This window comes from Mustela nigripes, chromosome 6, assembly GCF_022355385.1.
Source record: "Mustela nigripes isolate SB6536 chromosome 6, MUSNIG.SB6536, whole genome shotgun sequence".
Taxonomy (NCBI): Eukaryota; Metazoa; Chordata; class Mammalia; order Carnivora; family Mustelidae; genus Mustela; species Mustela nigripes.
Window position 1 is genome coordinate 68,206,925 of NC_081562.1, and position 25,868 is coordinate 68,232,792.

At 36.5% G+C, this 25,868-nt stretch overlaps 1 protein-coding gene across 15 annotated transcripts in view; it reads left to right on the forward strand.

Annotated features, from left to right (window-relative positions):
• The window catches only part of LMNTD1 (lamin tail domain containing 1), a 497,491-nt gene that overhangs the window by 16,167 nt on the left and 455,456 nt on the right, over positions 1-25,868 (forward strand). For 4 of the 15 annotated variants that reach the window (XM_059402764.1, XM_059402768.1, XM_059402758.1 and 1 more), the window contains exon 2: positions 17,667-17,720. The exons of the other annotated variants lie outside the window; for them this stretch is intronic. The gene's annotated coding sequence lies outside the window, so the exon portion shown is untranslated. The remainder of the gene's footprint in view (positions 1-17,666; positions 17,721-25,868) is intronic. 15 annotated transcript variants of the gene reach the window in all.

Sequence of the window (25,868 nt, forward strand, 5' to 3'; positions counted from 1 at the left end):
AGTACTGAAAATAAGAACATCTGGCCGTTGTGGGTACTGTGGGGATCTCAGAAGAAATCTGAAGATGGAACTCTAGGAATGTCTGCTACCTAGGAAGGCCCCTGTTCCTTATGAAGGTTTCTTGTTCCATGGGTACATCTCAGGGCCCTCCAAGGAAGGTGATCAGAGAACAGACAAGTGATGTCTGAGCTGTTGCCAATGGGACTAGATCACAAAGAAAATCCCTAGCCACAGAATCTTAACTTGAACCTGGGGTTGAAACAGAGTAGTCCTTTGGAATGGAGCTGAACAATGACTTAACTCATTGACTTTGGATCCGTGGGCTCTTTCCCTCCCTCCTAGGGAAACCGAGATTGAATGAATAATAGCTGTGAAATACTCCCTTGAGAAAAGCCTCCTACACACTAATAAATACTAAATGCTTTTCATTACAGTTTAAGTGAATGACTTGCTTCCCCCAGAATGTCTCATAATGAATGGCAGGAGAATGACATTTCCTCAAAATGTTACACATTAGTACTAATTTATTATAAAAATCATGCATGTCTACAGATTTTGTTGAGTGAAAACTAATTGCATTAGCATTTGGACTGCTGGGAGGGAAATTAATAATTACCTGAACCAATCAATTACTTGAAGGACCTAAGCATTAGGTTAAATTTGTGAAAGGATAATTTCAAAGTATATTTAACAAATAGTGATATTTGGGGTTATTTGAAATGAAAAACACCTTTTTTGTCAGCTCCCATTTTACCTCTTCCCTTTCCCCCTGGTCCCTACCCTTCCCCCATCTCTGCTGCCCCTAAATATTCTTTCAGAGATTCAGCAAAAATAGGAAGGAAAAGACTCACATATTCCAAAAAGCAGATAATTTCCTGGTCTTCATGAAGTAAGAATACTAGCTCTCCCACAGAGAAATAAATTGGATGGCAATTTTAGGATAATTGAATTGCTTGATGCTTTTCACATTGTTGGGAAACCAGTAATGTGAAAACCAATTTTTTTTTTCAGTGCTACCTGTAGTTTCCTGTGATACAAGATTTTTCTGTTTACCTATTAAAGACAAAACACAGAGCAAAGATTTACAGATTTGTGAGTGGGTTTATGTTATACAATGGCTGTGAAAATGAACACCTGGTAAACTAAATTAAAACATACTGAGTTGCCTGGCTTTTCAATAAATCAGATAAAATAATTAGGAATGAACAAAAAATATGTGTAAGAGACTTGTAGATACTTCTTTTAAATCATTTAAGGACAATCATTAACTTCTGTTTCCCTTTTTGGATGGTGATGGGGGCTTTCAGGTATGAAACAATTGATAATGATAATCAAACAAAATGGTTAGTTGGTAATTGCAAAGGAGATTAAAGCAAAAAAGAGAAGTAACCAGACAGAGACAAGCCATGGAACTGAGCAGAAATGGAGTAATATCTGGTTCTTAAACTTGAATGTGCCTCAGAATCATCTGGACAGCTTGTTAAAGCACAACTTGCTGGGCCCCACCCCCAGAGTTTCTGATTCAGTTAAGTTTGAGATGGGGCCTGAGAGTTTCCATGTCCAAGAAAATTCCAGAAGATGTTGATGGGGCTGGTCCTGGGATTTTAAGAACAAAATTCAGGGTGACAGAAAGGTTTAATAAGAAATTGTTGAAGACTGAGGAGAGATAGAAGATAATTTATTGGAGAAAGTTAAAGGGAAAATAGAATTTTAAAAATGAGGGATGATTAACTCAAAATAATAACAAGGGAAGGCAAACTTTAATTGAATGCAAAGCTTTGCGCTAGGCACTTTACATTCACAGTCCTGCCAGGTTAATAAAATAATGATAACATCCAAAGAGGAACCAGAAGATACTAAAATAACTTGACAAATATGAATGGATAATGACAAGTATAGCTAAATAATTTTCTAGGTCAACATAGTTAAAAAGTAGTTCTGAGTTGTAAGCCACTTATAAGATAGACAAGGAATAGGACAGATGGAGATCAGAATACCATACTTCTTACTGATTAAGGCTAGAAGGGATAATGTGGCTTTGCAGCGCAGCAACTGTGGGTTTCCTAACAATGCAGCTCAGAAATAGGCAGACTTATCCATCAGTCCAGGCCAGATGGACACATCTCCTCTGTGGGGCCTCCCCTTATAAAACTTCCAGCATGGAAGAGAAGACATAAGTACGTGCAAGGAAGGAGAGACTGGCTACGGTTGAGCTCTGCAAACCCTACTAACTCTTCTGAAATCTACCAATCAAATAATTTGCTCCTCATTCCCTGAGTCAGAGTGGTAAAGGGGTGAAGAGGCCAGGAGTGTTGTATCAGCTGAGGTCTCTCTAAATAAAAGAAAACATCAGAATCCAGACAGAGCCTCCTCCTTAAGGGTGGGAGAACCTAGGTTAAAAGTAGACTGTTGGGTGCCTGGGTGGCTCAGTGGGTTAAGCCACTGCCTTTGGCTCAGGTCATGATCTCAGGGTCCTGGGATCGAGTCCCGCATTGAGCTTTCTGTTCAGCAGGGAGCCTGCTTCCCTCTCTCTCTCTGCCTGCCTCTCTGTCTACTGTGATCTCTGTTTGTCAAATAAACAAATAAAATCTTAAAAAAAAAAAAAAAAGTAGACTGTTTAACTCTACAGCCTGCTTCCTGCCAATGATTCCATTGCTTCTAGAAAGAAAAACACAACAAAGACTGGGTATAGGGAATGTTATTCTTTCCTAAGAATCCCAACAAGATGTAAGATGATGGAACCACATACGTATTTCTGTAACATGGGAACTTGAATCGCTGGTGCTCAACAACTGGTCATTGCCTGCAAAACTAAAAAATTGGAGTTGGGCCTGGCTAGTGGCTGGGTCTCAAGGAGAAGCTGGTTGACCTTGATTTTTTACATGGCTTCCCAGTCTGCTCCTCTTTGATGATTGACCTTTTTGTAGCCAGAGGGCATAATTGCTAGTTTATCTTTTCTATATATCTATGTCTGTTAGTTTGTCCCTTGGGTAAATGGCTCAAATGGACATTCAGAAAGGAAATAAGAAACTAAAAAGCAGGATCATTCTACTCAAACAGACTGTGTAGTCAGGCTGATATTTCCAGTAGTCCAGTCTTCTATGAGTCCCCGCTTATTGCATCATCCAAGGCTTGCACTCCATTTCCCACAGAGGTGGAGAGCCTCACTAGTCCTGCCCCTGCCCTGTCTCAACAATGTTCTATCGCACTCCGAGCTCTGTCGTTGGTACACACTTCATCTACCGGGTGTCCCTCATGGAGGGCCCTCCATTTGTCAATATACTTGGGCTCAGTAGAGCACCTCTTTGGCACAGTGAAATTTCTTTAACTCTGACTTTGTTGAAATGCCATTGGAGGCACATTTTAATTAAAGCTGATACTTTATATCCATTAACAACTGCTGCTTCTGTGTATTTAAATTGAGTGCCTTCTATTCAGTTCTGAGGCCTCAAGGATTTTATGCCAACAGGTGAAGTTTTATGTGTGCCTTGAGTTTTTGTTGTTGCTGTTTAAGGGAAAATGTTTGAATTCTGACATTCCTTGCTGAGAATACAGAGGAAGAACCAGCAGATGCCCAGGAACTCAACAAATATGAGTGGATGAAGATGAATATTCAAAGACCAGCAGGAAAACAGTATCTGAGCTGACTGAAGTATAGATCAGAAAATTTAAGCTGAACTCAAACCTATAGTTGGTCAAAATTTTTAGCTGGAAACAGAAGAGAAATACTTAATATATCTTCTCGAAGTTCTAAATACACATATAAAAGTCTTGCCACTTGGAAAAATTTTGTAACTTTTTAAGTATTAATTACCATAAATGTATCATGCTAATTATTTTCTTAATATTAGTAAAATGACTTCAGAATTTTTATTGTCTTAAGTATTTACTGTGCTTAATGAGTGTTCAGTCTATATAAATGCTCATTTAAGTTCAGAAATTTAAATTCAGAGATAGGAAGAATGTGAAGAGATCACGCTTCTAATTTATATTCTGGCATAAACCAGTGGTATAATCTTTGGGCAAGCTGGTTTTCTTATATGTGAGATACCGGTTGTAGAGTATTTGGAGATATATCATAAAGGTAAAATGAGATCATGTATACAAAGCTCTGAGAAAAGTCTAAGGTGTTACATGACTTTTAAGTAATATTATCAACATTTTTTATGGTCAAATAGCATAAACTAAAAATGTTTAGCTTAGGGACGGTGAGGCAGAAGTGGCAAATCAAAAGTGTCCTTTGTTATTTGAAGGGTTGCTCTGTTGATCTGGAGGACAAACTTTAAAAGATGGTAGGAATTACAGTCCAGGAGTTTTCAGCGTTATATTAAAAAGCACCATCTCCAACAGTGGAGCAAATGGACTTGTGAGAGAGTGACCCAACTGTCCGTCATGGTGTACCAGCCCAGTTCCTATACGGATGATCAGAGGTGACTTTTATGACATTAGTTGCTCTAATTTATTACTGTACTAAGAAGAGATTTTTAAAAATCTCTCCAACTTTCAGAGCCTTTGTGTCTATGTTCCTGCAACAAACTAATCAATGAACTTTCATTCCATTGACTATGTTTACATGGCATGACATAATCAATTGGAAAAAACATATTCACTTAAATGTAACTTAGCATAATGTGTTCTTCCTAGAGCACAGGAAGGCTGGATGCTTGGTGAACTTACCTTAGCCCTTCTAGGGTGTTCTGAGCCTTCTGAGCAATACGTTAGTGTCATATGCCATTGACAGTCATTTGATAGTAGCAATAGAAATCCAATTGAAGATAACCTATACTATATTATAGTATGTATCATTCATTTCTTCACATGAGAAATATTCTTTAAATTTTAAATCAAAGAGATCCTTTTCAGAGAAACTAGGATATTTCTTTATTCCAGTAACAAAGCTTCATGTGCGCTCATTGTCCTGGCTGCCAGGATGCTCAATGCGGGTTTGAAACTACCACAGCAACTCTGACAGTGCTCAGAGTTGGCATGTTTAATTTACATCATTTCCTTTTCCAACTTGGTCTGAACTTTCTTTTATCTCTTATAATGTTTTGAGCTGTGTCAGAATTAAAAGGTAATCATATTTTTTAAATAGTCACTGTAGATACCTTCAGCTGATTTCAACAAAAGGCTTTCATGCTGTTCTGTCTACAGGCAATCTTACTATTTTCCACACACACACGCATTTTTTATACACCTATGTCTATTAGTCTTTCCTTAGGCAAATGGCTCAAATCAACATTTGGATAACCTCAGAAAGGAAAAAAGAAACGAAAGAGTAGGATTGGTCTATTCAAACTTTCACCTCATGCCCCCATGGCCACACACAAACATGCACACACACACACGCACACACAATGTCGTATCTCCTCTTCAATACATGCAGCAAACGTACTGTAAAGAACACAGTAAATTATTTGCAACTCTGAAAGCCTTGATAATCAAATAAGTCTGAAGATTATGTTTTTGTGGCAGATGATGTCATGTTTACCAAAAGATCAGAATGACTTGTTGCTTGGTCCTCTAAGTGTTAGGGAACCTGTGAAATAAATTTCTTCAGTCTTTATGAAGGGTTTCCGTGAAGGCCAAAAAGTTTTGGACAGTGAAGGATTTGGGATTCTTTTGATCCTAAAGGTGAATGTTAATTTGAAGTTCAAAGATTTCTAGTCTCTGCCAGTTTTTCTTCCCAGCTTATTTATTCAAATTTTATTCCCGCACTCCTACCTGCAATCCTTATGATAACACTTAACCCTTTCATTAAGAAGCTTTTGTCCTTTTAAGCTCCTTTGGAGTCAACTACTAGATTTTTGGTTTTCAATTCTATGAATATTTTTTTGCTTTTTTAGAAAACCCTGGAAAGCAGGCAACTTCCTCTTCACAGCCAAACTTGCCACAGATCTAACATGGAAAATCTTTATATTCCATTTTGAATAGTCTGTGTGTCCTCAGTTGTAAGCAACTCAAATCTTTTGAAAAGAGGCTATCTTAAAACAATTAGACAGAAAAATCAATTAATAAGTTCACTGAGCCTCTTATTTTCAATTGTATAGCAATTGGCATATAATTGGCTTTAAAATTTGGGGGCTTGAAATCACAGTAGCTTGATGAGAACCAGTATTATTTACCTAGTTTCAAAGTATCTCCATATATTACTTGTGAAGAGGAAGATTTCTTTAGTTTAGAAGAGTAATTTAATAGCTTTGCAATTGAAAAAAATTATCACAATAAACTGAATTTTACCCACTGGTTTTATTGTCCATTGATAATTTTTTTACCTCCATCATATTTTTCCATATGTGTTAATTTGCATTCTACTATAAGGAAGTATGTATATATATATGTTTTTATTTAGTTGGAATGGATATGGACTCATGGATTCTTATTCAATAGGTTATAATCCATTGCTATCATCATTTTATCCTAGATTTGGCTACTGGGAGCCCCAGTGATTCTTTGGTGTCATTTTGATATAGCCCATCATTTTTATAGCAATCCTTTACTTTCTTGTAAAATAAGCTGTTCCAGGCTCATCCTGTACTTTTTCTGCCCTAGCCCTCAATTTAGCCATTTCTCTGAGCAATCCTATTTCCTTTTAATGGAGAAGGTATGTTTATTGATACTGGTATATCATTGTTTCCTGGTCCTGTCAGAGAAGAAAAAAATAAGGCTCAATAGACAAGTTCACATATTAGAATATAATAGCTCCAATTCCAGTCCAGCACCACAAGCTACAATATATTTCAGCACTGCCCAGTAGATACAAATATGAGCCACATATAACCACAAACTTTCTAGTTGCTGTGTTATAAAAGTAAAAAGAAACAGCTAAAGTTGATTTTAATAAATGTACTATTTAAACCAATATATCAACAAATTTTACCATATCGACATATAATCAACATAAAAAGTTATTAATAAGGTATTTTACATTTTTTGTACTAACTTCCTAATCTAGGGTGCATTTAATGTTGACAGCACATCCTTAATTTGGGCTAGCCATTTTTAAGTGTTCAAAAGCCACATGTAACTAATACCTACCATATTGGATAGCACAGTTATAGTTTTCTTTCTTTCTGTATTACCCAGTCCTTAACAGTGAGAAACCTGGCTCCTGTTATTTTCAAAACCCTAGAATTTTGCTGAAGCCTAGAACATAGGAAGTAGCCTCAGAATGACTAACTTATACTGCTGGGGGGAAAAAAACAAACAAAAAAAACCAAACTTACTATTAAAGTTTATGCTGGTTTTCAGTTTTTAAATAAAAAATATGGAATGAAAGCCACAAATCTTGAGGGTGCAATTCAATGAATTTTGGTTTGTTGCTTATTCTTTTTAAAAAAGTTTTTATTTTAATTCCAGTTATTTAACATATAGTCTTATAATAGCTTCAGCTGTACGATATAGTGATTCAACAATTCCATACATCACCTGTCTCATCAAGACAGAAGCCCTCCTTAATTCCCATCACCTAATTCCCCTACAGACTTCCCTTCCTGTAGCCATTAGTTCGTTCTCTGTAATTAAGAGACTGTTTCTTGGTTTGTCTCTCTCTCTCTCTCTTTTTTTTTTCTCTCTATGCTCATTTGTTTTGTTTTTTAAATTCCACATGTGAGTGAAACATATGGTATTTGTCTGTCTTTGACTGACTTATTCCTCTACGTCCATCCACATCCTTAGACATGGAAAGATTTCATTCTTTTTTATGGCTGAGTAATATTCTATTATATATATAATATATATTATATTATATATATATTATATATATATTATATATATATTATAAAGTGTATATATATACACTTTATCCATTCATCAGTTGAGGGACATGTAATCTGCTTCCATATCTTGACTATTGTAAATACTGTTGCCATAAATATCAGGGTGTATCTGGTTTTTGTATCCTTTGGGTAAATACCCAATAGTGCAATTGCTGGATCTTAGAGTAGTTCTATTTTTAACTTTGAGGAACCTCCATACTGTTTTTCCACAGTGACTGTACCAGTTTGCATTCTTACCAATTTAGTGCATGAGGGTTGCTTTTTCTCCACATCCTCACCAACACCTGCTGTTTCTTTATACTATAGATTTTAGCCATGTTGACAAGTGTGAGATGATATGGCATTATAGTTTTGGCTTGCATTTCCCTAATGGTAAATGATCATGATTCTTGTGGCCAGTTTTATTTGTTTGTTGGCCATCTGGATGTGTTTTTGGAGAACTGTTTGTTGATGTCTTCTGCCCATCTTTTTAATTGGATTATTATTTTGGGGGTATTGAGTTTTATAAGTTCTATATATTTTGGATACTAACCTTTATTGGATATGTCATTTGCAGGTATTGTCTCCTTTTCCATAAGTTGTCTTTTAGTTCTACCAATTGTTTTATTTGCTATGCAAGAACTTTTTATTTTGATTTAGTCCCAATAGTTTATTTTTGCTTTTGTTTTTCTTGCCTTGGGACCTATCTAGAAAAAAGTTGCTATGGCGCATATCAGAGAAGTTACTGCCTGTGCTCTCTTGTAGGATTTTGATGGTTTCAGTTCTCATATTTAGGTATTTAATCCATTTTGAGCTTATTTTTTTGTATGGCATAAGAAATGTCCAGTTTCTTCTGCATATTGCTATCCAGTTTTGTGAACACCATTTGTTGAAGACACTGTCTTTTTCCTGTTGAATATTCTTTCTTGCTTTTTCAAAGATTAATTGACCACATAGTTTTGGGGTTTTTTTTCTGGATTTTCTATTCTGTTCTATTTATCTGTGTGTTTATTTTCATACCAGTACCATACTAATTTGATGACTGCATCTTTGTAATATAACTTGACATCCAGAATTGTGATGCTTCCAGCTCTGCTTTTCTTTTTCAGGGTTGCTCTGGCTATTCAGTCTTTTGTGGTTCCATATAAATTTTTGGATTATTTGTTCTTGTTCTGTGAAAAATACTATTGGTATTTTGATAGGGATTGCATTAAATGTGTAGATTGCTTTGGATTGTATAGAAATTTTAATAATACTGTTTTTCCAGTTCATGAGCATAGAATGTTTTTCCATTTCTTTGTGTTGTCTTCAATTTCTTTCCTCAGTATTTTACAGTTTTCAAAATACAGTTCTTTCACTTGTTTGGTTTAAGTTTATTCCTAGGTATCTGATAATTTTTGGTATAGTTGTAAAGAGATCATTTTCTTAATTTGTCTTTCTGCTGCTTCATTATTAGTGTATAGAAAAGCGACAGATTTCTGCACATTGATTTTGTATCCTTTCTCTGTCCCCTCATTGAATTCATTTATCAATTCTAGGGCGTTTTTGTTTGTTTGTTTTTTGGTGGAGTTCTTTCAGGTTTTCTATATAGAATATCATGTCATCTGCAAATAGTGAAACTTTTACTTCTTCCCCGCTGATTGGGATGCTTTATGCTTTGTTGTTGTTGTTGTTGTTGTTGTTGTTTCATTGCTGTGGCTAGGACTTCCAGTACTGTGTTGAATAAAAGCAATGAGAGTGGAAATCCTTGTCTTGTTCCTGACCTTAGGGGGAAAGTTCTGATTTTTGCCCCTTATGGATGATGTTAGCTGTGAATTTTTCATATATAGCCTTTACTATGTTGAGGCCTATTCCCTCTAAACCTACTTTGTTGAAGTTTTTTTTTTTTTTTTAACATGAATGGATGTTGTAATTTATCAAATGCTTTTTCTGTGTCTATTGAAATGATCATATGGTTCTTATCTTTTTTCTTATTGATGTGATGTATCATGTTGATTGATTTGCAAATATTGAACCACCCTTTCAAATCAGGAATAAATAATACTTATTATAGTGAATTATTTTTAAATGTATTATTGGATTTGGTCTACTAGTATATTGTTGAGGATTTTTGCATCTGTGTTCATCAGAAAAATTGGCTGCAATTCTCTCTTTTGTGGTATCTTTATCTGGTTTCGGTATCAGGGTTATCCTGGCCTCTAGAATGAGTTTGGATATTTTCCTTTCTTTTCTATATTTTGAAATAGTTTGAGAAGAATAAGTATTAACTTTTCTTTAAATGTTTTGTAGAATTTGCCTGTGAAGCCATCTGGTCCTGAGCTTTTGTTTGTTGGGACTTTTTTGATTGCCAATTCAATTTCTTTGCTGGTAATCAGACTTTTCAAAATTTCTATTTCTCCCTTTTTCTGCCTTGGTAGGTTATATGTTTCTAGGAATTTATCCATTTCTTCTAGGTTGTTCAATCTTTTGGCATAAAGTTTTTCATAATGTTCTCATAATTGTATTTCTGTGGTGTTGTTTATTATTCCTTCTTTTAGATTTTGTTTATATGGTAAATCTGGCTAGAGGTTTATCAAATTTAGTGCTCCTTTCAGAGAACCAGTTCCAGATTTCATTGATCTGTTCTATTGTTTTTTAGTTTCTACATCATTTATTTCTGCTCTAACCTTTATTATTTTCTTCCTTCTACTGACTTTAGGCTTCATTTGTTCTTTTTCTAGTTCCTTTAAATGTAAGGTTAGGTTGTTTATTTGAGATACTTCTTGCTCCTTGAGGTAGGACTGTATTGCTGTAAACTTTCCTTGTAGAACTGCTTTTTCTGCATCCCAAATGTTTTGGACCATTGTGTTTTCATTTTCATTTGTTTCCATGTATTTTTTTAATTTCTTGTTTTATTTCCTGGTTAAGCCATTCATTGTCTAGTAGCATGCTATTTAACCTCCACGTATTTCTGGTCTTTCTGGATTCTTTCCTCTGGTTGACTTCTAATTTCAAACATTTTTGGTCAGAAAAGATGCATGGTATGCCTTCGGTCTTCTGAATTTGTTGAGGCTTGTTTTGTGGCCTAAAAGGTAATCTATTTTGGAGAATGTCCCATGTGCACTTGCAAAACAATGTGTATTCTGCGGCTTTAGGATGGAATGTTCTGAATATATGTATTAAATCCATCAGATCCAGTGTGTCATTCAAACCTGCTATTACTTGTTGATTTTCTATTTAGATGATGTTTCTGTGGATGTACCTGGAGTGTTAAAGTCCCCTACTATTTTTGTATTATTATCACTTAGTTCCTTTATGTTAGTTATTAACTGTCTTGTGTATTTAAGTGTTCCCATGTTGGGTGCATAAATATTTACAATTATTACATCTTCTTGTTGGATTTTCACTTTTATGATTATATAGTGTCCTTCATTGTCTTGTTATAGTCTTTGTTTTAAAACTTATTTAGCCCAATATTAAGTATTATGACTCTGGCTTTCTTTTGACATCCATTTGTATGATGTTTCTCTATCCCCTTACTTCAATCTTCAGGTGTCTTTTGGTCTATAATGAGTCTTCTGTGGGCAGTCTATAGATAGGTGTTTTGGGTTTTTTTAAATCCATTCTGTCACACTATGTCTTTTTATTGGAGGATTTAATACATTTACATTCAAAGTAATTATTGATAGCTATGTATTTATTGCCTTTTTGTTACCTATTTTGTGATTGTCTCTGAAGATTTTCTCTGACATTTTCTTTCTTTCACGGTTTGCTATTTTTCTTTAGTGATATATTTGGATTCCTTTCTCTTTATTTTTTACATATTTATTAGTGGTTTTGATTTGTGATTACCTTTAGATTTGTATATAACATCTTCTACATATGGCACTCTATTTAAAATTGATGTTCACTTAAGTTCAAGCCCATTCTTTATTCTTCTCCCCACCTATTAGGTATATGGGTTCATATTTTACATCCTATGATTTTGTGAGTTCCTTGACTGATATTTTGCAAAAGCACTCGTTTTTTTTTTTTTAAGATTTTATTTATTCATTTGACAGATAGAGATCACAAGTAGGCAGAGAGGCAGGCAGAGAGAGAGAGGAGGAAGCAGGCTCCCTGCTGAGCAGAGAGCCTGATGGAGGGCTCGATCCCAGGATCCCGGGATCATGACCTGAGCCGAAGGCAGAGGCTTTAACCCACTGAGCCACCCAGGTGCCCCCAAAAGCACTCGTTTTTACTGCTTTTGTGTTTACAACCTCATACTGTCACTTTTGGTCTTTCCTTTCCACTCAGAGTCCCCTTCAATATTTCTTGCTGGTCTTGTTTAATGATCATAACTCCTTTAGGTTTTGTTTGTCTGGAAAACTCTGTATCTCTTCTATTCTGAATGATAGTCTTTTTAATTTTTTTAAAGATTTTATTTATTTATTTATTTGACACAGAGAGAGAGATCACAAGTAAGCAGAGAGGCAGGCAGAGGGAGAGGGGGAAGCAGGCTCCCTGCTGAGCAGAGAGCCTGATGTGGGACTTGATCCCAGGACCCTGAGACCATGACCTGAGCCCAAGGCAGAGGCTTAACCCACTGAATCACCCAGGTGTCCCCTGAATGATAGTCTTGCTGGATAGAGTACTCTTGGTTGCAGATTTTTCCCATTCAGCACTTTGAATCTATCATGCCACTCTGTTCTGGCCTGACAAGTTTCTGCCAAAAAATATCTCCTGACAACCTTATGGGGTTTCCCTTGCTTATCTGTAACTGTCTTCCTCTACCTTGCTGCTTTTAAAAGTTTTTCTTTATGACTATATTTTGCCATTTTAATTGTAATATGCCTTGGTGTGGGTCTGCTTTTATTGATTTTATTGGGGATTCTCTGTGCCTACTGGATCTGGATATCTGTTTCTGTTCCCAGATCAGGGAAGTTTTCAGCTATTACTTCTTCAAGTAAATTTTCTGCTCCCCCTTCTCTCTCCTTCTTCTGAGACTCCTATAATATTAATGTTATTACATTTGATGGAGTCACTAAGTTCCTTAAGTGTGTATTCTCATTTTGCATAATTCTTTTTTCTTTCTTTTATTCATCTTTATTACTTTCCATTACTCAGTCTTCTAGGTCATTAAATCATTCCTCTTCTTCTTCCAGCCAACTTTTCATTGCATCAGATGTGCTTCTAATCTCATGTAATGTACTCTTCATCTCTGATTGGTTCTTTTTTATCATTGTAGTAAGGGTCTCACTGATGTCTTCCACTCTTTTCTCAAGTCCAGTGAGTATCCTTATAATCATTGCTTTAAATACTCCATCAGGTATGTTACTGTTTTGCTTAGATCTCTGGCTGTGGCCTTGTCCTTTTTTTCATTTGGGACAAATTGCTCTGTCTTCTCATTTTGTCTAAGTCTCTGTGCTTGTTTCTCTATGTTAGGAAAGTCAACTATATCTTCTGTTCTCAAGGGTAAGGGCCATATGAAATAGAGGTCCTGTAGTGTTCCCTATTTCGCAGGGCTTAGCACTTCAGGGAGTGTTTTCAATGTGTGCTTCATATGCTCTGCTATTTCATCTTGGCCACTTTATCCTTCAACCTGGTCATCTGCAAGGACGCTCTTTGCCTGTTGTGGGCAGTGTTTAGTTTGACCTGAATGTGGCACATTTAACTAGGTGTGCTCTGTTCTGCTTGTGAAGTGAGATCTGTTGTTGCTGCTGCTGGAACTGTGGCCCTACAAAATTCCTGGGTCATGAGATGCAGTGTTGAAAGGAGTCATCTTTAGGGGGTAGGCACTCACTATGATTGGACTGAAGCAAGTGCGACTGGGAAGGGCAGTTTTTTTTTTTTTTTAAGATTTTTTCTTTATTTATCTGACAGAGATCACAAGTAGGCAGAGAGGCAGGCAGAGAGAGAGGAGGAAGCAGGCTCCCTGCAGCGCAGAGAGCCCGATGTGGGGCTCGATTCCAGGACCCGGGGATCATGACCTGAGCGGAAGGCAGAGGCTTAACCCACTGAGCCACCCAGGTGCCCTGGGAAGGGCAGTTTTGCTGGAGTTGGGGGAGAGAGTAGTGTAAGCAAGTTGAGTAGCGAGTGTCAGTGCTGAGCTGGTTGCCACAGGTGGCCCTGTGCTTATGCTGGTGGCAGGAGAGGGAAATGGCGCCTTCTAATTCCTTTGTTCCCAGAGCAGTCTCTCAGTGATTGTTGCCTCTCTGAGACATGCTCTGAAGAGAGTAAAATAAGCTTCCCACTGTGCCTTAGGTGCTATTCAGATTGCTGTTTCCACACTGTATGGCTGTACACCTGTGGGCTGCTTGCTCTGCCTTCTCTCCAGGAATAGTGCAATGCCCTCAGGGCTCTATCTCAGCCAAGCCTGCTGACCCTTAAAACTCTAGGGTTTAAGCCCCACTTGCTCCTTGCAAGAAGTTGTAAAATTAGGCCCCTCTTGCTTTCCCAGCCAATTGCTATGTGGACCTGTCTTCCCCACACACTCCACCATGTGCCAGCCCATCCCTTGCCCCTCTCTGTGATCTTGGCTTCTTCCCCCACCCCAGGGACCACGATCTGTCTCTCTTCCAAACCACATGTCTGCAATTGCCACTTTCCTCAGTGTGACTTCTCAATCTTCAGTTGTGAAGCCTGTTCTGCCAGTCTCCTGGTTAACTTCTGAAGCACTTAGGATGATTTGACTGCCATCAGTAGCATTTGTGGGATGAGGTGAGCACAGGGTCCTCTCATTCTTTTGCCACCCCTCATTGAAAGGGAAACTGCAATTTAATGAGTTTTAATCAGTGAATATACCTATGTAAGCCACATCTCTATTCTTTTCTTTTCTTTTTTTTTTTTTTTTAAGATTTTTATTTATTTGACAGAGAGACAGCAAGAGAGGGAATACAAGCAGGGGGAGTGAGAAAGGGAGAAGCAGGCTTCCTGCTGAACAGGAAGCCCAGTGCGGGGCTCAATCTCAGGATCCTGGGATCATGACTTGAGGTGAATCACACAAGCACCCCTACATCTCTGTTATTTTCAGCACTCCAGAAATTTCCCCTGTACTCCTTCCTAGTTAGTCACTTAACCCTTCAAGAGGCAAAAACTTATCCAATCTTTTTCACCATAGAGATTTTTTTCTAGAATTTCATGTAAATGTAATCACGGTATTGTCTTTTGTGTATTATTTTTTGTGTGTGTCTGACTTTCTCTCAGTATAGTGTCTGAGATTCATTTATGTTGTTGCCTGTATCAATAGTTTGTTTTTATCACTGAATAGTATTGCATTGTGTAATTATAAACAATTTGTTTATCCGTTTCACTGTTAATAGGCATTTGAGTTATTTCCAGTTTGAGCTAATATGAATAAAGTTGCTAATTTTCTGTTGGACATAGGTTTTCATTTGTCTTATGTAAGTACCTAGGAGTGGAATTACTAGGTCATAGGTGAGATAATTTTCTTTTCTATGTTTAAATAATGTTGACATTTAATGTTATTAACTATTCTATGCTGAATTCATTGACATACTGTTATCTACAGTTTGGCTTTAAGAGCTGAGTAATGACATTTATAATATCTTGACAATTTTTCATGGTGGGTCAAAGAGCATGCCAGGATAATATTTTCTTCTTTTTAGGGCCATTAACATTGCACTCTTTCCACCTTTTGCACTCCCCATCTCCCCTTCTTCCTTCTTGGATTGGCTGTCTCCTACTCATCCATCAGGCCTCACCTTAGACTCTTTTCCTCCTAGAAGTCTACCCTGACCTTCCCAGTCTGGGTGAGATGACCCTCTAAGAACTCCTTCATTTTCTTCTATCATGATTTGTGTCATCCAGCTTTGTGAACATTGGTTTATATGTCCCTCTTCACTTTTCTATTGTGAGCTCTTAGAGAACAAAAATTATTTACTATTTTTCTTTGCATATCTGTTCTCTAAGCATGTTTGACTTAATAGTTCCTCAGCAAACGTTGGTCGATTGAATAATTAAAAGTGATGTAATTTACTCAAGGTCCATAGTGAGTTAAAGGTAGAACAAAAATTTGAAGTTTTGCTTTTTATTTTTATTTTTTTAATTTTTAAAAGATTTTTATTTTTATTTATTTGAGAGAGAGCGGGGGATCACAAGTAGGCAGAGAGGCAGGCAGAGAGAGGGGGGAAGCAGGCTTCCTGCCGAGCAGAGAGCCCGATGTGGGGCTCAATCCCAGGACCCCAAGACCATGACCTGAGCTGAAGGCAGAGGCCCAACCCACTGGGCCACACAGGTGCCCCGAAGTTTTGCTTTTTAAATTAATTTTTTTCCTCCTAATTTTTTGGGTTAAGAATTTTTTAAAGCTGAAATAAAATAAAATATTTTCCAGAATTATTTTAGATAAAGAGAGACACTAGTAAATCCCTAGATATCAGATGTTAAGTATCCCAGAGACAAATAGTTGGGACCAGTGGTGATATCATTTTCTATGCAAGTGGACAGCAGAACCTGTGAGTTCAGAACCTCAATAGAGCTTGTGGAGTGAAGGCAGGTAAAAGGCGAGAGTAGGACCCATGGGGATGAGGATCACTGGGGACATTGAGCCCCTTCCCAAGGGCTGCTCTTCCTAATGAGAACAGAGCACTGGCATCAATTACAGTAATAGATAACACGATTTTACTCACAATCTACATTTAGGTCACTTTGCCAGATTCTTCAGTATCCATGGTATCAAGTTGACCAACTAATTTCATACCTAGATAATACTTGGGGAGAAGTAGCTGCAAAATGTACAGTCGTGTTTATAGACAGACATGTGTAGGCAATAATACTATTGTCAGTCACTGTCAAACAAAACAAACTTTCTTATTGTTTTCTTCCCCAGCCATTGTTCTAAGGGATATTTCAGCTATATTATAAAAGCTGGGATGGTACTATGTTCATTATTCTTTAATTCCTGTTGAGATTGAAATGGAATTCTAGCTGTTAAGAATTGCAGAGTGGGACCAAACAAAACAAAATGACAACAAAGACCCAAAAATGTTAAGTCTGATGTTGAAGCTTCTGATCAATTCAAACTCCATCATCTGACTTTTATTTATCATATTTTTCTAGACGGCAGAAAGGTTGACTAAAGCACATTAGTGAGGTTGTTAATAATAGTAAATCCAGTTTTCCTGGGTTCAACCAGGATGTATTTATTTTTACTTAGAACAGCAGTAGTACCAGTGAAGCAAATTTTTTTTTATATTCAATCTCTCTGCTATGTTTATAATAAATAATCACAAGTCTTGATTATTGGACTGGTTTTTAATCTTTTCTCAGAGTTAAAACCTTCCCCTCTAGCCTTCCATTTGTTTTCTTTTTCCCTGCTGCTTGCCTGTCTTTTTTTGGATTCAGCCAAGTTCCCTAAGTCATGTTGATTATAGATTGGAATCTGATTGCATGTGTAGGATATATTTATGATTATAAAACATTTTAAAAATCTGATACCCAAAGACTTTTAGCAAAATTTAGTCAATCCTCTTTCAATTAGTGATTCCAGAAAGTGTCACAGAATTAATCCAAAAAAGCAAATTGCATGCTTTAATTTTTTACAAGACAAATATTTTTCATTTCCCAAAGTGACAAATAACTTAAAACAGTAGGAAAATTGATTGGTCACCTTTAGCAGCATCACAAATTAGTTTGCTGATTAAAAAAAATCAATTACCGTAAAAATATTGATGATAATACTTGGCATCTTTGTACTACTTTCCACCAAATTTTGCAGGCATGAACTATGCTACTTCAAACCCTATAAATTCAGTTAGTACTATATTAATAAATACACAGTATTAAAAATAAATATTACTTTCAAAAATGAGTAAGGATCCTGTTCTTTCCAAGTAGAGAGATAAAATTGAGCTAGGAAGCTACATTTTTTGTTTGTACATGTAATATAACCTGATTTATTAGTCAGAGCTGTTCTATTTTCTCTTCTTCCAGACTATCTTGGAAGGGGAATTATGAGTTAGGAAGCAAAGAGGGGGCCAACCTAAGGTAAGCTCCAGCTTTGCCTGTAATCAGATTAAATAACATCCTCATGTTTTAATTGCCTCTTTAAGCATTTCCCTTGATTGTTGGTAAATTGCTCCATGCCATCAAGAGAATATATTTTATAGGGTCTGGCTTCCATGAATATCAGTCATGACTTTCTTCAAATTAAGAGAGGTGTTTATGAATTGGTTTTTTGGCACATCATTATGTGAGATATCTGTCTAAAGACTTTATATGAAAGGGATATAGACATTAGATCCTATATATTTCAGTTGTTTTTCTTCATGTACTCTTCATTTGAGATTTTTTTCTAGTATATTCTTTTTTCAATAAAGAAGTAATTACACTTACATTTTTAACATTAATGACATGAATTTAAGTTTTGAAATGTTGGGAAATAGATTGGTCTATATTGTAACCAATATTAGAGGAATTTCCAGTGACAGGTATAATGATAGTCATTGATGAAGAATAGGGGTTACACCTCTATTGAACCTGAAAATATTCTCTGTTGTGACTCATATCAAATAGAATATTTAATTCACATAATCATTTGATATCTGTACTGAGAAGCCAATGGAAATAAATGGGAAGATAATTTGGAAAGAATTGTGGGGTCATTTCAAAGAAGGGTCTTACTAACAATTGAGAGTCCTTTATACCTTGATCTTACCAGTCCTGTTAATTCTCAAGTTTGAGTAAAACCCCATTATACATATCCAGTGTCCTATTCCTCGGTTACTATTTCTGGAGTTCACTCTCTCTGTACTGCTAATCTAAATTCTGTCAAACTTTTAATGTACTTTGGTAGATTTTTAATTGATCTGTAGTTGTTTTCCTATCAGTAAATCTGATAGTAAAACTCTCTATCACATCAGGTAGAAGATAGAGTCAGACATATCCAGATGAGTCCCATGAGTACCACCAAAGGGCAAAAGCATTGTATATGAAGCTGGAGGGCACATTTCAGGGATCAGTCCTAGTGGGGACCCAAATCATAGCCCAGACAGTGAGATCAAAGTCACAACTTCAAACACAGTACCAGATAGAGAGTGGAAATTGAACAATAAATCAGTAAAAAATTGTCTGGAAAATCCCCACATATTTGGAATTTAAACAACACTTTCTAAATAATTTATGGGTGAAAGAAGAAATCACAAGAAAAATTGGAATATATTTTGAACTGAGTGAAAATGAACATACAGCACAAAAACTTGTTGGATGAAACCGAAGCAATGCTTATAGACAAATTTATAACATTATAGCTTATATTAGATGAGAAGAAAGGTCTCAAGTCAGTGATTTTAAAAAACCTGAAAAAGAAGAGCAAATTTAGCTCAAGATAAGCAGAAGGAAGGAAATAATGAAGATAAGACCAGAAATGACTGAAAGAGTAAACAGAAAAACAACAGAGAAAAATCAGTGAAATTAAAACGGTTTCTTTTGAAAGATTAAAAATACTGATAAGACTTTATCCAGATTGAGCAAGGAAAAAGAAAGGGAGAAAACACTGATAACCAATATTACAAATGAAAAAGGGAACCTAATTACAGATCCAACAGATTAGATTATGTGTTTTACACATTCAATGAGCCTATCCTTAATTTGGTTTCCATTAGCACTGGCATATAAAGGATAATAAAGGTATATTATGAGGAATTTATATGAAATTGACAAACTCCTAAAGAGACCCAAACCACCAAAGCTCACTGAAGAAGAAATAGAATACATAAATAGCCCAATATCTATAAAAGTAATTAAATTTGTATTCATTTAGCTGGGTCCAAACTAGATTCAAAGCTATTGTGCAATAAGATGCTCAAGGCTGTTGAACAAAAACTCTCCTACTGTTCTACCTATTCATTTTAAAATGTCTCTTTGAACTCATCCAACCAGTTTTCTGTCCCTCTGGACTTTGAGGAAAAGTATTCCTAGTCACTGATTCCCAAATATACTTGGTTTTATTCATGCAAGCAAGATGATAGGAATAAAGTGAATCATAGAAAACTTCACAAAGGAAATAAAATTTTATTTGGTTACTAAAGGATAAGGAGAAAAGGTTGTACAGCAGTGGTAGTGCTATACTAGAACATTCTTGATAGATGTCCATAATGGCTTCCATCCAGCGGAAGGGCTTCAAAAATGGAAACTATAGCCTAGAGTGCTGCATTTCTATATCTGGAGAGCTGTTGGAAACCAAGATTAATAGAGATTCAGTAAATACCCAGAAAGATAATTTACTGTGGAAAGGTTTATTTTCTTGTAAGGATAATTTGGTCAGATCAAGATTTTGAGGAAGATTCTTAAAAAGTTATCAGGGGAATGAACAACAAATTCTAACATAGATAAATGACTAGCTTGGGACCTCAAATAAAAGAAGAATAAGTAAGTATTTTCTAAATAATATAGAAGTGCAAGTAGTGGGATTACCTGGGATCAGTACCAGAATTGGACTTATTTAAAATTTATATAGATGAGTGAAAACTTCAAATTTATGAATGATACATTTTTTTCTAGATGGAAGGATGCCAGGTACACGGAAAATCTGAGGCAGTGTCTCAGAGGCAGAGAGTTAAAGGACAGGAAAGTGTCAAATGAGCTTCTTTCTGACAAACTTAAGTTATTACACATTTATGTAAAAATAATTCAAGCTGTGTTCATAAAATGATGAGTTTCAGTAACACTTCCAAGAAAGAATTCAGAAGTCAGTGTAGACTATTCCTATTCTCCTGTTTCTAAAAAGAATATTAAATACCTAGAAAAAGAGGATAAAATATATTTTTGTGTGCGCTTGTGAATTTATTTTAACATCATTTGCAAGGTTCCTCAAGTTCCCACAAGTGTCACCAGGTACCATAAATTGCCTAGAAATGACACAGTATTACATTATTCCTAAGATTCCATTAAATTAGGGAAATAAGGAGTCATCATTTTAAGAAATCCAACAAAGAGTATCTTTGAGTAGATGGCAGTGATGAAACACAAGTTGTAATTTGTAATTACATCTATGAGTATAGTCACATATTTACGTCTTGATTTTAGTCAGCATGAAATAATTATGTGTTCCAGATTGGAGTGCATTCAAAGTTCTGTTTAAAAAGTTCATGCAGATTTCCATAATACCACCCCCTTCTCCCAAACCCCCTCCCCCCGGCAACCCTCAGTTTGTTTTGTGAGATTAAGAGTCACTTATGGTTTGTCTCCCTCCCAATCCCATCTTGTTTCATTTATTCTTCTACCCACTTAAGCCTCCATGTTGCATCACCACTAGTGCTCATCTTTAAAAAATACTTATAAAAGATGAAAAACTCTAGAGATTTGCTGTATAAGAATGTGCATATTGTACAGGAAGTAACAATACTGTATTGTACAATGAAAAATCTGTTGAGAGGGTGGGTCTTATGTTACATATTTTTTTGCCATAATAAAAAGAAACTAAATCATTCAGTACAAAAAAAAAAAAAAAAAAAACAAAAAAGTTCATGCAGATTTCCCACTTTGCTCTAAGAAAAATCTGCTCCTAATATTATGTTCCCCTCTGGCATGCCATAAATGGACACCCTAGAGATCAGAATAGCTAATAAGTAGAACAACTTAAGAATAGCTTCTCACAAATCAAACTGGAACAAATGTGAGATCCACATAGCAGCAACCAAGTATATGCTTCCCCAAATCATACATCACACATTTAAGCTTTGAGTATATCCTATTAACAAATTCAGGTTTGATCCTCTCTGTGGGCTTTACTAGTAAGTTTAAGAAATGAAAATGGCTTTACAAGATCAAGAAAACTAAGTAGAATATTAATCAAAGAACATTTAACCCACACTTTCCTCATAGAATAGGAGAGCCATAATTTTTCTTTGGCTTAGGTCTCATACACCTGGAGGCAGCATTTAGGTAAGCATAAGAAGATTTTCTAGATTTTCTTTCATCTTTTTTCAGCAGCTTGTAGATTTATGATTTTACATTAAAAAATTCAGACTTGAAAATTGCTTTCATGGCTACTTCTTCAGATAGATCCATGCTTATGTCAGGCAGTAAAAATAGTGAATATTCATGTGACAGGGTGGGACACAAGGAGATTGAATTCATGATGACAATTACAGGTGATAAAATTCTTGTTTTCCCAATGAATCTTGGAATACTATATCAAAAACTAATGATGTATTGTACGGTAACTAACATAACACAATAAAAAAATGGAAATAAGGAACTCTTAGAAGCACACCACATATTTTATGCATATGTTCACATATCATACATATATATGTGTGTGTATATATATATTCATTATTCACTATTTAATGATATTTCTGGTATTTCCAATGGCTGGAATTCCAAAATAAAGACAGAAAATTTATTTTAGCATATTAAATTTAAATTTGTCTTTGCCGTTTTTCAAAATAAGTCTGTATCATAAAATTAAAAAACAAAACAAAACACAATTCTTGTTTTCCTGCTCAGAATTCTAGGGGGTTCACTATTCAGTTGCCCCACCCCTTACTTCAAATTCCTTCACCTTCATATACTAAGAGGTATGTGTACTTCTTAGAAGTTCTTGAGGAAGGAACTTGGTCTCAGAGTAGTTTGGGTCCCATAGGAAATAAGCTGAATTTATTAAGTATAAGAGCACAAACATTCTATAGGTTTCACTAAAATGCCTTCTAGTTCAGTGGATTAACTCAGGTAATCTCTAAAGAATCTCAGATATGGTCTTTCGTGCACACCCATAAAAAATCTCTGACAGTGACTGGGCTTGTTCTGAGTGGGAGAAATAATAAATAGATCTGTGTGAAGTAAGTGATTCATGTTTCTGACTTCACTTCTTTTATTACATACTCAATGATCTATGATGACATAGCTCAGCAGAGAGTATTAAACTTAAGTGCTATTGGAGATGAGCATCGTTGGGTAAGGAAATGTGCCCAGGACTCGGAGTGACCACTGCATGTGAGTCCTGGCTTTGGCATGTGCCCTGGAAAAGTTCTCTGAACCAATCTAAGTCCCCTCATTTGCAGATAGGAGTAATATCCACAATAACAACATTTCTACTCCTCTGTTGGTTTTCCATCATGAAGACGGAAAATGCTATTTGAAAATACTTTGTAATCTGTAAAGCACTCTCTAATGTTCATTATTGATATTGTCCCTTGTATTTGATAACAACACTCATGCTGCTGCTATTTCCCAGGCCAGTGTTCTGCTTGCCTTGGGATGGATTATGAATTGAAGTGGACAATGACTGGCATTTTATCATACCCTTCTGCTTTCTATGCACATGTTGTCTAGAAGTACACAGTGTAAAAATGCTTGGCAAGGATCCAATCATTTTTTCAAGAGCTGGGGCCAAGTTTCTCTTTCACATCCTGCAGCACTAATGTAAGCTCAGATTCCCCTCTACATATATATTCTACATATATGTAGAGAATATCTCTATGTATCTCTCTATAGATATGTAGAATATCTCTACATATATCTCTACAGTCCTGCCTTCAATCTATTTTAATCCTTTTGTGAATATGTTATATTAACAAAAAAGAGTTGATATCTTCCAGATCATCATAGCTGCAAGTACCAAATATGCAAAATAACACTTTGTCTCCATAATACATCTTTTTTTTCCTTTTTAAAGATTTATTTTGATATAGTGTTCCATGAGTCATTGTTTGCATATAAAACCCAGTGTCATGGAACACTACATCAAAAACTAATGATGTACTGTAGATGACCATTATAACACAATAATAAAGAAAAAAAAAGATGGTGCAGATAATTAAACTGACTTGTCCATTTAAAAAATAACCTACAAAACAAGAAAAAAATTATTTATTTGAGGGAAAGAAAAAGAGAGAAAATGTGAATGGGGAGAAGGGGCAGAAGGAGAGGGAGAGAAATCCTCAAGCAAACTCCCCATTGAGTGCAAAGCCTGACTCTGGGCTTGATCCCAGGACCCTGAGATCATGACCTGAGCTAAAATCAAGAGTTGGACACTCAACTGACTGAGCCACCCAGGCACGCCTCCATAGTATATAGTATATCTTTATATATGAGCCAGTGCTATTCAGGCCAAGACCTAGGCCCTGTCCTCTATGTGTTCCTTTGTTTGCCAGAGAAGCTTTCTCAAAGTAAGGGATCAGAGCCCAAGGGAAAAGTGCAGATCAGTGGAGAACACAATGGAGAGCTCAATGTTCCTGTCTTTTCTAGCTCCTCTGTGTAGGGCCATTACATCTCTGATTATCTCTATGTGGTATCCTTGCACAGACAGAGTTTTAGAGAGGCAACTTGACAGAAACTCATACTCTATGTAAACACATGGCATTTACATATATGTAGATATATATAAATGAATGAATTGTGGATTAGTATTTATTTAATCATTAAGTACATTACCTTTGCCCTTGAGGAATTTACTGTCTTAAAGAGTGGAGATAAAAATATGCAATGGAGGAATGCCTGGCTGGCTCAGTGAGAAGAGCGTATAACTCTTGATCCTGGAGTCAGGAGTTTGAGCCCCATGTTAGGTATAGAAATGACGTTAATAAATAAAACTTTAAAAATATGCAATGGATGCAAATGCTTTGATAATCTGGATGTTCCTAAATACAGATACACACATGGATTATCCAAATGTTTCATGTTTTATGTTTTACTGAGTGTATACCATGTGCCAGGACTAATTTAAGCTCCTCACACATGTTGATGCAGTTAATCTTCCCAACACTTTCATTAAGTAGGTACCTTTTATATATACAGAAATGACAGGTACTACAATATATTCAACTTATAAAGGAGGACAGATGCTAAATTACACAGAGGTTAAGGACTTTGTCTAAGGTCATATAACCATCAAGGGGCAAAGAGGTGACATTCCACCTGAGCAATTGACTTGAGAACCCAGGTGTTTAATTCCTCTACAAGGCTGCCTCTATGATAAATGTAGTCTCCAATAGGCCTTTAGAGAGTAGATACTCCCAGCATGCCCCCTCCCTGAAAGCTTTACAGATGATTAGTAGACCGTCATGAATTTTGCCAGCAGCATAGTTCTACCAGATTCTGCCATTATTGTTGAAGGCCACTATTGTAGACTGAGTTTCACTGACACCAGCTTTGAGACAGAGATTTTCCTGTAGCAAGTTAATTGGGGAGAGCTCTCAGGAGCACCTATTAGGGATTGAGGGAAATAGAGAAGAGCCAGCATCCACTCAGAGGAGACAGAAGACGACTTGCCTCATGATGCAGCTTCAACAGAGGTCTCAGCCGACCCCTTGCAAAGTTCAGAGTTGGAACGGCCCTTATTCAGTTGCGGCAAGCATCCAGGGTGTTTGTATCCCCATATCAACTAGTCACTGGATATGGGCTGCTATAGGAGAACAACACAGCTCTCTCTGAGAGCAATTCCTGGGTAAAGAGTCAGCTGTGAGAGCTGTCAGCAGGCAGTTCTTCCAGCAGCAGAGAGGATGAGAGGATCAGCCTGCTGGGGAATCTGGGCAGCTCACCATGTACCCATTCTGAGTCATGGTGAAATGACAGGCACTGAAGATAGTATTGTAAGAAAGGCGGTCCCTGCTTTGTCTCTCTACCTTGGAAAGGCAGATGTTTTTATAGAAAATGATATTACACACACACACACACACACACACACACACACACACCCCACATACACAGAGGAGTGGGAAGCAGGAAAAAGGAAAGAAGTTTTACACACTCCCTCCCCTTCTCCCTATCCCACTCCTTTCCATGGCTGAATTACCAATATTCTTGCAGAAATTTGCAGGGGTGGCTCATCCAGATAGATCAGATTGGTCAGCCTCTCAGGGAGGATACGGCGGATGGGCAATCTTTCCCTTTCCCTCTCCCTTCAAGAAAATTGCCCATTCTCTGGGAAATTAAAGTAATACATTTCTCTGAATGGAAGCTGGCTCTTGATATAAAACCTATAGCTCAGGTGAGGTTTATATTGTTCCTAGATATGTGACGGTGAAATGATCAAGTAATTAAAACATATTTCTTTTTTTTAAAAAAATTTTTTATTTTATTTATTTGACAGAGAGACATCACAAGTAGGCAGAGAGGCAGGCAGAGACAGAGAGAGGGAGAAGGAAGCAGGCTCCCTGCCGAGCAGAGAGCCCTATGCGGGACTCGATCCCA